Source organism: Hyperolius riggenbachi, chromosome 2, assembly GCF_040937935.1.
Source record: "Hyperolius riggenbachi isolate aHypRig1 chromosome 2, aHypRig1.pri, whole genome shotgun sequence".
In the NCBI taxonomy this organism is placed as follows: domain Eukaryota; kingdom Metazoa; phylum Chordata; class Amphibia; order Anura; family Hyperoliidae; genus Hyperolius; species Hyperolius riggenbachi.
In genome coordinates this window covers 309,216,421-309,228,858 of record NC_090647.1, presented here as the reverse complement: position 1 = coordinate 309,228,858, position 12,438 = coordinate 309,216,421, and the positions used below count along the sequence as shown (strand labels likewise).

Here is a 12,438-nt window from a genome sequence, read left to right as displayed (position 1 = left end):
AAACGCACCCGCACAAGTGGAAACAATCCAATCCACTTGTTTTGCCTATGCGAATCCGATTCGCTATAGTGGAAACGAGCCCTCAGTATGAGGCAGAGGATCAGCAGGACTCCCAGTCAATTTGCATTTGTTTAAAAGGAAATATTTATGTTAGCCTCCAGATCCCTCTCACCTCAGGTGTCAACACTGCAATAAGACACAGGATCGGGTTTACAAATACTAAACAGGAAACAGTCAGTTACCAGAAGGAATTGAGATTGGCCAACACTGATATAACAGAACATTTCAAAACAACCTACTATATGGTCGTAAGACCTTCACCATTGTGACATCTACTCAACTTCTCCTTTCCAAAGCTGTATTAAGCTGAATACATTGCGGTTGTAGAACCAGACTCAGGATTGCAAGTCTCCAGGAAAGACGTAAGTGTTCACTCAGTAAATAAGCTTGGACATTTGTATAGCATCTGTATGTAGCTCACAGCTCTTGCCATTTTATATTAGAAAAACCAAAACCATGTCGGTAGTCACTCAGCAGCCTGGATATGGCTCCCATGCACCCATGTCCCCAACTGGAGAGTGGAGCAGCAACCTCTGTGACTGCTGTGAGGACTGTGGCATCTGTAAGTACACAAATACCTTTTGTTTGTATTTTTTGCATGTATAGAAAAGATGACATTCATTTATGTAGATAATGATATTTACACATTAAAATAAATTTGTGAGGTCCAGCGGGGAAAAACTGGATAGCTTGGTACTGGGAAGCTTGTGGAACCTCCAGAGGATTCCCACATCCTCCTGATCACCGATCCTGCGCTGGGATCATCAGAAGTTGATGAACCGCACTACGCAGGCATAAGATGGCTTGCGCTTGAGCAGTAGAAAGGATTCGCAGTTTGGGCTTGGCGGAAAAAGTCTAGCGCAGTTTGGCTCTGAGCTACTGCGCAGGTGCAGCCGCGCTCTGACGACAAGGGCTTTGGGGGTCCCAGCGCTGGGACAGCAAGGTGGAGGGAGATGGGGAAAGCCTGTGGATTATTTAGTGGCTTTCCCCTACTAAGGTAAGTACCCATTTGAGACACTTTTTTTCCCCTTCAGGTATGCATTAAAGTTGAGAGCACACTTGTAAGTTTTCTGTGTGTTTTTCTGCATGCGTTTTATGCACACCGTGTGTAAAATGGTTTACACTACAAGAGCTTTTGGCCAGGGTCACACTTAGCAGAATCCCATGAGTGTTCCAATATGTTCTATGGAGAAAACTCATGCAACGTGACCCTAGCCTTTTAAGCTGTTGTTAATGTAATTCTATAGGGGATTTTTATAAAATCACTTTTCTCAGGTGAGAACCCACACAAAGCATTACATTAGCAAGAGCTTTTAAAATCACAAGCGCTTAGAAAATCCTAGTTTATGTTATGTTTCTGTTATGAAATGTTACTGAATTTCCATGAGGGCCCGTTTCCACTGTTGCGACGCGATTTCGCCGGCATCCCGACGCTTGTAAAAACGCATGCGGATGCGTTTCCGCATGCGTTTTTACCCGCGATTTCGCGTGCGATTTCGCATGGCAGGGTGCCATGCGAAATTAACCATGACTCTGCCAGGGCAAAATAACATTGAAAAAGGTGCAAAATCGCACGCGAATCGCGGGTAAAAACGCATGTAAAAAACGCATGCGTTTTTCCTATTAAATACATTAGCGGCGATTCGCATGGATTCCTGACGCAGGCGAATTCTGTGGGTCCCGTCGTGCAGATTTGGCCCGCCGCCAAATCGCTCCCGCACGCCGCACATATGGAAACAGCCCCGGCCACTTCAATGTACCAAGCGAATCCGCATGTCGGCGCCGCATGCGGATTCGCTATGGTGGAAACGAGCCCTGAAACAAACTCATACGCAAACTTGAAAATGTAATTAAAAGTGATCAAAACATTTCCATTCGACTTTTCCTCTTTCAAGAAAAGACTGAATATTAGATATTAGATTGAATAGAATTGATAGCTATTAAAACTTATGATTTCCCGTTGAATTGATAAAGTAATTGTTGAAGTTGAATGGAAAGGGGGAAGGGAGCGAATGGGAAGGGATAAATGTGCATTTGATTGGTTACCGGTACTTGGAAATGGCTGTGTACGTATTTGATGCTTTATCTCATTTGCTGTTGTAGTGAAAACTATTTGAAATAAAAAATTGAAAAAAAGATGTTTTTGAATTTTGCAGGTCTCTGTGGAACGTGCTTCCCAACATGCTTAGCGTGCTACGTGGCTGATAAATATGGTGAATCCTTCCTCTTACCCCTTGTCCCGGGTGGAGTCACTGCAATGCGCACACACATGCGTTTAACATATGGCATCAGAGTAAGTACTTCCGCAACTTGCATCCATACCAGCTCATGGTTATGTCATATGTGTAACCAGAGAGCTAAATATTAACATTGAGAAACAGAGATAGTAGAAATAATAATAGACACTATTGCCACCAGCAATTCCAATGCAGAAGGCTAATAAAATACAGTGGCTAACATTGGCTGGCAGGACCACATCACGTGGTCCCACCAGCCAATTAGCGCACAAAGCGGCCGCTGCAGGAAGAAAACACTGCACGTCAGCAGTGCAGTGAATATTAATTAGCCATGTGGCTAATTACTGTGCATGGGCAACCAGTCAGAACGCACAGTATGCTGCACTTTCTCAGGACGTGCAGCGTTACAGTGTAACGCAACTTGGGCACTGTGAACAGTCCATTGATTTTTCATTGCTGTGAGTTAGGCTACGTTACAGGCTGCACTAACGTGCGCCTGTAACGTCTTACTGTGAAAGCAGTCTTAAATGAATGTAGAAAGCCAAGGCAGTTTGTCATTGGAACAGGAAACATTACAACACTGTATCCCTTATTTGGTAATAAAGTGTAACGCAACAATGTCGAGTGCATTAAAGGGACCTTGAACAGTGACAGTTGCCCGCAAGATTCCTCTGGGTCCCGTCCGTGGTTCTGCTGGCAGATCTGTTAGGTACGCAAATTATGCCAAAGTCGTGCGCAACTGCGCATGCCTGGCCTATCCGCAGGTCCAGCTCGATCATGCACAGTCGCTGTGAGCATTCTGCACTAGCGCGGTTCTTGAAAGACTGAACCACCCATGTGCAACGCTCACCGTGACGTGAGTCAACTGAGCCGCCAGCGGGACCACGGAGGGGACCCGGAGGATGCTGAGGGAACTTGCAGGCTACGAGGGGCTGGAGAAAGCACCAGGTAAGTTCAGATTTCCATTTTGTTCCTGTGCTCAGGTTCCCTTTAAGTAGCAATACAGAGGTTTTGATTAACGGTAGTTACAACAAATAATAGGAGCAGTGAATGCTTCATGAAACAAATCCGGTAAAGGCCAAGACACACACATTGCTATGAGGATTACAGCAACCCATATTGCATGTGATACGCAAGTATATCTGACAGTGTATAGTCAGCATTGTCTGGCATTTCCACTTATATTCTGCATACCAGTGCATTCAGAGAATGTGCTGCTGCAAACATTTTGGTCCACAGGGCATCTCTGTCTAATTCAGTGTTATTGACTACAATCAGCACTGCAACAGAGAGCAGTGGAAGTGCTGTGTGTTGTAAAGTGCACAGCCACCTGCATTGCATAGTGTGCAAAAGCCCTGAGTACTTGTTACAAAAAGTGTTTTTTCTTTTTAATTGATATTTTAAGTGCTATTTTAGCAAATTTTTCTCAATTAGCCATAAAACCCTCCAAAAAGAAAAAAAAAAAAAAAAAACTTGCCACAACTATAGTGACTTCTGTGGAGGGACCTTTCCCTTCACTGCTGTTATTACCTGTGGACAGGGCCGGCCTTAGGTTTCACTGCACCCTGAGCGAAACCGGATTTTGGTGCCCCACCCATCCCCTTTGCGCGCGTACACACATACGCGCGCACACACACCGGCCCAAATATAGCACCAACAATTTGCAACGTTCGTTATAGCTGTGGTGCGTTTCTCCCCAAAAAATGCCCTCAGACTCAGTATAGGTAGGTAGGTAGCCAGGTATAGGTGCCTTCAGTATAGGATCTCATGTGTAGGTGCCCTCAGTGTAAGTAGCCAAGCATAGGTAGTATAGTTGCCACAGTAAAGGTAGCTAGTATAGTTGCCCCCAGCGTAAGTAGCATAGTTGTCCCCATATAGGTAGCATAGTTGCCCCCAGTGTAGGTAGTATAGTTGCCCCATATAGGTAGCATAGCTGCCCCCAGTGTAGCTAGTACAGTTGCCCCCAGTGTAGTAGCATAGTTGCCCCCAGTGTAGGTAGTATGCCCCCAGTGTAGGTAGTATGTCCCCAATGTAGGTAGTATGCCCCAGTATTCCCCCAGTGTAGGTAGTATGCCCCCAGTATAGGTAGTATGCCCCCAGTATGCACCCAGTGTAGGTAGTATGCCCCCAATGTAGGTAGTATGCCCCCAGTGTAGGTAGCTTGCAACAGTATGCCCCCAGTGTAGGTAGTATGCCCCCAGTGTGGGTAGTTTGCCCCAGTATGCCCCCAGTGTAGGTAGTTTGCCCCAGTATGCCCCCAGTGTAGGTAGTATGCCCCCAGTGTAGGTAGTTTGCCCCAGTATGCCCCCAGTGTAGGTAGTATGCCCCCAGTGTAGGTAGTTTGCCCCAGTATGCCCCCAGTGTAGGTAGCATGCCCCCAGTGTAGGTAGTACGCCCCCAGTATGCCCCCAGTGTAGGTAGTTTGCCCCAGTATGTCCCCAGTGTAGGTAGTTTGCCCCAGTATTCCCCCAGGCAATCCCCCTCCTTCTGCGGCAGCGGGCCGGACAGAGACTGACTCACCTGACATCCAGCTCCAGCGCCGACGTCACTCTTCTCTCCCCGCCTCCGCTCCATCTGTAGTTAGAGCAGGGCTACAAGAAAATGGCCGCCGATTGTCCGCATTTGTGGACATCGGCGACCATGTTCTTGTAGTACTGCTCTAACTACAGACGGAGAGGACGCAGGGAGAGACAGCAGGGCGGCAAGGGGCGACAGGGCGCATGCACCCTTGAGAGCATGGCGCCCTGAGCGACCACTCAGGTCGCTCATAGCAAAGGCCAGCCCTGCCTGTGGAAACAATCATAGTGGCTTAGTAAAGGTTGTGACCACACCAGAGGGGCCCACCAGCGGTTTTCCTTCAGCTTTTGTATTAGCTCTTCATTGGTTCTGTTCTGGTAATGATCACCTCTATATGTCTGGATTAGTGTGGCTCTGTACAATTAACGAGCATTGCATTCCAGCAGTTCTGGGTGTGTGTTTGGCTTTCAGGGACAATTTGCATATTCAGCAGTGATGCATTGTGGGAGACCTCATATGCTCACTCCAAACCGAATAATTACAAATATCATGTGTTTTAAGAGGGCACCTTTCGGTAATGCTTTCTCAGTGACAGTGATACAACAACAACAAAAAAACATTCATCAGTGGTTTAGGAGTACATGCCATGTAGGCTATATATAACTAGAAGTACCAAGTGCACTGTTACCACCCCCTTCCATTGTGGCATTTTTTCTTAAGCTCAGTTCACGCAATACTGTAATATTGAATTTTCTTTCGTCCATTTTATGGGATCAGAAATGCATATGTCAACAGATCCTATGTTATTAACAGCCAGGGGAATGCAACATCCCAATTTTTCTGGACAAGTGGATGTGTTTCCTATGAATGCCTATGGTGGAATGCATCCGCCTCCAGGCTCCAAACGAATCATAACAAACCACCATAGCGGATACTGCACTGTATGATCTGGCTGGCCATTGGGGACCCTTTTGAAGCATGAATCAAGCCTCACTACAATACAAGAAAAAATAGTGTGAATGCACCATCATTGTTTTATGTTTGTATATGTGTTTAATCTGACTAAATAATATTTGTCTTTTAGGGTACTATATGTAATGATGGCCTTTTGATGTGTTTCTGTGGATGGTGTGAGGTGTGTAGAATGGCTCGAGAAATTAACCGTCACCGGCACTGAGCTACATTGTAAGTTTCTAAAATACAAATAAAAAATCTCTACTGATATCAAACCAAACAGAAACAATTCTGCGAACTTGCCACTACAAAATTCATACTATGCCAAAAAGGCGTCTGCATATTTTGTTCCACTGCTGTTATTCAAGATTATTCTGTTTTAAGAATTGAATTGAATGTTTTCACCTTTCCTGTAATCTATTCCACATAGATTATTGCATAGTAACATCTCAAGTACCTCTTGACACATGTATAATACATTTGTTTATATTAGGATCCCGCCAAGATTGCTTTCCAAACCTTTATGCTTCCATTTACCATGAGCGCCGTCAGCATACAAGCGAGGCAAGCCCCCGCAAGAATCCTTCCTGTTCCCATTTATATATCCAATGGTAGCCCTATGTTTCTGGAGGGGCTCTGAACCTGCTGTCACTTGTCCTCAAGACAAGCTGCTCGGAAGACTGGAATGGTGGCAATGGCAACCGTGGGCCAGATGCACCATTGTGCACCCAGCATAGTGTAAACCTAGCCTAAGAACTGGCTCTGCCTCTGCAGCTGTGATTTAGCCAAATGCCAGTGCCCACTGGGGCCTAGTGCACACCAAAAACCGCTAGCAGATCCGCAAAATGCTAGCGGTTTTTGAAGCATTTTTTTCTTATTATTATGAAGCGTTTTGTTAGCGCTTTGCGGTTTTGTGTAGCGGTTTTTTGTGTAGCAGATTACAGATATTGTTACAGTAAAGCTGATACTGAACAGCTACTGTAACAACACCTGGAAAACCGCTCTGATCTGGCGTTTTTTCAAGCGTTTTGCGTTTTTTCTATACTTAACATTGGAGGCAGAAACGCCTCTGAAATCCAAAAAATGCTGCAGCCCGGGAGTTTGCGTTTCAGCTAAAACCGACCCGCCTTGGTGTGCACCAGCCCATTGAAATACATTAGCCAAGTGGATTAACAGGCCGATGCGGCCGGCGGATTGCATCCAAATCCACTCGGTGTGCACTGGGCCTGGCTGTTAAGGCTTATACACATGAGCCACAGCGGTGGCTCGAGCCATAAAAAAAAAAAAAAAAACAGCAACAGCTCGTCGCCAGGTTCCTCTGTGCAACAGCCGTACACACGGCGCACAGAGGGACACAGATTCGGCGGAAACTGCCGCCGAAGGTTCCTCCCCCCCCCCCCCCCGCCGGAAGCACCATACATTGTGTATGGAGTTGCTGTCGCTAGTCCGCATACACACGGCGGACTAGTGACAGTTGTGTCAATGTTGCGGCAACAGCTTTTGCCGGCGATTGGCCGCACCAATCGCCTGGCGACCGCAGTGACGAGCGACGGTTCGGGGTGCGCGCCTCATACACACGGGCGACCTGTCGCCGCAACATGCGCGTGCCACGTGGTTGCGGTGACAGTTGTAGCCCGTGTGTATGGGCCATTACACCAAAAGCTGGACTGCTGGGTACATTAAAGCTGGACACCAGCACTACAATAAACACTTTATGGTAGAAAAACTCCCAAGTGCCAGTAGTAACAGCTTTTATAATAGCACCACCCAAATGAATGGCTTCATTTTAACATGCTTGCAAGAGAGTTGCTTCAGCATCCTTTAGCTGGAGTCAGTAAAAGGAAATAATCTGTGAATCATTTTTTTCTATTCTTTGATTACCATTAATATATATTTTCTTCTTGTTTTCAGGCTACATACAGGATGTTACCACAAACAGAAGCTACTATACTCCTCTATTTGTTAAAAATTGTAATGAAATGTTACATTATTATTACATACACTTTGTTATGTGTTTGTTTTCAGTTTCAAATCTGTAAAACTGAATCTGTATTTTTGAATAAACAATATTTCATGCATCTTGTAGTTTGAATTGTTTCTTCAGGCTGGTTTTACACTGGATGTATACTTTACCTGTTCATCGCTGGCTCCGTCCGCATACACACGCCCCATGTGGTTGCCAGAGTATCGTGGGCGCATGTGTGATGTCACACATCTCCCCAAGTATGCGCTGGCACTACGTCTGACCCGAGTATGCGGACGGAGACCGGAGAAAGCGACGTACAGGTAACGTTTACTGCATCGGGCTGTTTCTAGCCTTTTTGTCAATCCAGCCAAGAAATCCTGTGTAAACCCTGCCACACACACAGAATAAAAAATAAAAACCGCAAACACTATAGAACACTTTGTGTATGATATACCATAAGAATAAGATTACTATAAAGATCTCCACTGATGGTCACCTGGCTTATTTAGTTAGATTTGGTGTGTGCTAGCATCCACTAGGCCCCTAGACTCTCTCCAGGCCCTAGGCAGCTGCTTAGATTTGTCTTGTATGCCAAACAGCACATGCTGCCACTATGCACCTCAAATAAAAACAGCACCCACACTACAAGTTCTGACGACATGTTCCCGCGGAACAATTTAAGGTGCCATAGCTTTCAAATTGCAGATTCAAACTATCATGCAAGGCAGTCTTCATTTCAGAATACTTTTTCACAAACATTATGGGATATGTAAATATGTTACTGCCTGTTAGGAATGGTGGGTATATCATGACACTGGTCTCTATTCATAAAGCATTCCTGCATGCAGTAATGATCAAAACAGCTGACTTTACCGACCATTTAGCAAAGTGTCAATTCATAAAAGCTGTTTCCGCATGAAAAGCTTCAATTCCTGAGTCCGCCTTGCGCGGTGATTATCACAACACATGTCACTACATGTCAATTCATAAAGATTAGTGCAAGCGGAATTGGGACAGAGAATACCGGCTGTTTAGAAAAGGAGAAAGGCCAATGATAACAGGCAAGATAACAGCCCAGCTAATGGGGACAGACCTACCAGGCAACAGCAGTGAGAACAGAAAAAAGGAATCCCAGATTACCCAGGCTGTGTTTTTTAACCTCTTGGGTACCTGTTTTCAGATAAATTTCACATCAGAAAGCCTGCATGTGTAACATTTCTTGAAGTTCTAAGCTGCTGAAATTAAATAGATTGTTTAGGAAGACTAATAGACAGATTCAGAGAAGATTCAGGGCAAGGAGAGGCAGTTTAAAAAAAAAAAATGCACATCTAAAGGGAAGTTGGGGCTGCCTTGTTTATTGTAACTCTGTCTCTGCACTGCGAAAATGTATCAACTCAGCCAGCACTGCCAGTTTAAATCGGGAATTCCCCAACCTTTTTATTGCAAGTGTAAACATTTTTATAAATTAGCACACAAAAGTCTAAAATACAGATACGGTATTTTCCCTCCAAGATTTTTTTACCGCAAAACTTTTATGAATAGAGCCCAATGAAGGGCTGGTGTACTGATATGGTACAATAGTTTAGCGATTCATAACCCATTCTGCAGATAAGCACAGTGTGTTGGTAGTGTAAGTAAGACAAGATAGGAGAAATCATCTGGTCTTCCCCAAAACAATCCTATAGTGAAACTATTAGACTATAACTGTGGTAAGTATTAGATTGTGAGCTCCTTTGAGTGACATGACTATGTAGTCTGTAAATACTGCAGAAGATGTCAGAGCTATATAAATAAATAATAATAATAATATTGTAGCGACCTTAGACTATGACAGGATAAGACTGTGAGCTCCTCTAATTAGGCGCCAAATTTACCTTCATAGCCACATATTGCTGCTTTGTAGAAGCTGCGATTTTTTGACAAATATGGTAAAATAGCTAAAATAGCTGCCATGTGCCCACATTTCCCCCTAATGCTGCTAAATGTGGCTTTTATCATAGGCACCATTTTTTCTGTAAGGGCTCCTGCACCCTTTTTACCTGCTCTGGCCCTCGGTGTGCAAAAAACCCCCAACAAAACAGAAAAACACAGAAAATCTCCTCTGATGAAGCAGAACTGGCTCTTCAGACTTCTTCAGCATAACTACAGCACTTGGGAATGGGTGGATAGGCTGGGGGCAGGAGCTGTACATAAGACCCTGCTGAACACTGAATAGAAAGCATTTTCTTTCAGCACCCTTAGTTGCCAGGTCTCTCAGGACAGGAGAGACTTTTTTCCCTGGACTGGCAGAAAATTTACAGAGCCATTCTAGACAGCTCTGAACTGGAGGTGACCGCCTGTAGTGTCTGTTTTGAAACACCTTTGCAGGGGCAAATGCAGGATTTATAAGGGGGGGGGGGAGATTCCTGAAAGGTCCAGAAGTACTTATGTCCCTGAGTGCTTCCGAATACAGGCGGCTTCATACTGCCCATGCACAAAAGTGCGCTGGCATATTATGGAGCTGCCTATCTTTGGAAGTACTCAAGGACACGAGTGTTTCTGAGGGCTTCTGGTAGCAGCAAATTTGAACGGGGGACATCGCTGGAACAACTCCCCGAGAAAGGAATGGGAGATAGGCTTCGTTTGGACAATTCAGTGGAATATGTCACATAGTGTCACATAGCGCAAGCGATAGCCATATGATGTAGGGATATATGCAGATGGCGGCGCTATATAAATACTAAATAATAATAATTTGCCTCACCAGGATTGCACTTTTATTTAGCTTTCCTGTATGACAAGAAGACACAGACACCCAGCTCTAGGGGAAGAGGGAAACAAAGGTGAATGAGGGAGGGCTGGTGCACACCAAGAGTGCTTCTGAGCGTTTTTCAAATCCACAGTGATTTGAAAAGCGTTTGGCTAATGTTACCCTATGAGGGTGTTCCCACAGCAGCATTGTGATTTTTTTCAAAATCGCAAGTATACTGCATGTAGCATTTTTTTTTGAGTGATTCATTCAAAAAAAAGCTCTGAAAATCGCTTCACAAAATCGCACTCACAAATCGCTAGCGATTGCTATTGTGATTTTGGCGTGCATTATCCCAGAGAGAGGAGGAGTGGAGAGAAATTGAGAATAGCCTGAGATGAGAAGAGAGTTACACAATGGCTACTTGCCTGTAATAGGACTCATGTCCCTGCTGGTCTCTCACACAAGTCAGAAAGCAGCCCTCCTGGAGTCTAGGGACTGTCAAAAACTTTTCAACTTGTTTAACACCTTATCAGCCCATGCAGTTTCCTCCCACATTCCAATAACATACAGATAAGTTAATTGGCTTTCCCCCTAAATTGGCCCTAGACTATGATACATACACTACAAGATATGTCATAGACATATGACTATGGTAGGGTTTAGATTAAGAGCTCCTCTGAGGGACAGTTAAGTGACAAGACAATATACTCTGTACAGCGCTGCGTAAGATGTTGGCGCTATATAAATACTAAATAATAATAATAATAATAATCCTCTCACCCCTCAATGTTCCTCCCAGCGGCTTGCCTAGCGTCGCGTAATGACGCAATCAAGAAGAGCCCCGCGGCTCCTTCTGATTGTGTCATTACGCGACACTACTAGTGAAGCCGCTGGGAGGAATGTTGAAGGGAGAGAGGACGTTGCTGATTGGTCCAGAGCCGCCATGGATGATGTGAGACTTGTAGTGGCTTTGCTGCATATACTCTGCATTAGGGGGCACGAGACGGCACAAGGAGACACAGAGGGGGGCAGAGATGACCCGGGGGAGGGGGGGGGGGGGGGAGAACACTGGAAGCACAGGGAACAGAGAAGGCACAGCGATCCGACTTAAGGATGGATTCAGGTCAGGAACGAGCCTACAATCCATATCTCGTTCGTTAACCGGGGACTACCTGTAGGTATACCATCCATAGGGATGTGGAGGCTGTAAATGATGGTCAGCCTCTCACACAAGCCCTCCTGGAGTTTAGGGACTGTCAAAAACTTTTCAACCTGTGAAATACCTTATGTAGCTGTCTACATGCAGTCTTTACAATAGTGAAAGAGCTGAGTTTTCCCCACAGACCCTGCAGGAGGCAAGCCTCTGTATATTTACCAGCTTGCCCTTCAGCGATTTTAGGGATTTTTTTTTTAAAGGTACAGGAGTCTCAAGGGGGTATTCCATACATTGGTAACCCCCACCCCTCTGAATGCTTCAGTGCCTCTGCATGGAATGACTGTCACTATACTGTAGTGTTGTCCGGATCATGAACGATTCGGATCTTTGATCCGAATCTCTTTTGTGAGTCGAATCATCTGATTCATCAAAATGAACGATTTGGTTCACAAAGGGGGTGGAGCCAGGAGTGGCACGCCCCCTCTCCGCGGGCAGGGGGGTCCTGGAAGCAGAGCAGAGATGGATCGCTCAGTTGGAGGGGAGCCAGTCTTGCACAGGGACAGGTAGATGAGAGGGGGGACATGGATGCCACTGCCAGATATGTGTAGAGCACACGTACTGGCTGTAATGTGCTGCTCATTTTAGGCTGTCTGTTCCATAGTTGTGAATAGTGAACAAATGGGAAAGTTTTTGCTCAGAAGCACAGCTCAGTAACTTTGCACACAGCGTGCTGGGCTAGAATGACAGGGCAGGCACTGTGCTTGCAGTGCAATATGATCCTCCTGCACTCTGCTCTAAACAGCAGCTGTTGTACTTA

At 45.3% G+C, this 12,438-nt stretch overlaps 1 long non-coding RNA gene across 1 annotated transcript; it reads left to right on the top strand.

The window, feature by feature from the left end:
- The first annotated feature begins 306 nt into the window (after positions 1-306).
- Positions 307-7,846, top strand: LOC137544378 (uncharacterized). Its single transcript, XR_011025846.1, has 5 exons — positions 307-422; positions 504-622; positions 2,217-2,353; positions 5,899-5,999; positions 7,680-7,846. It is a non-coding gene; the product is annotated as an uncharacterized lncRNA (long non-coding RNA).
- Positions 7,847-12,438: the final 4,592 nt, after the last annotated feature.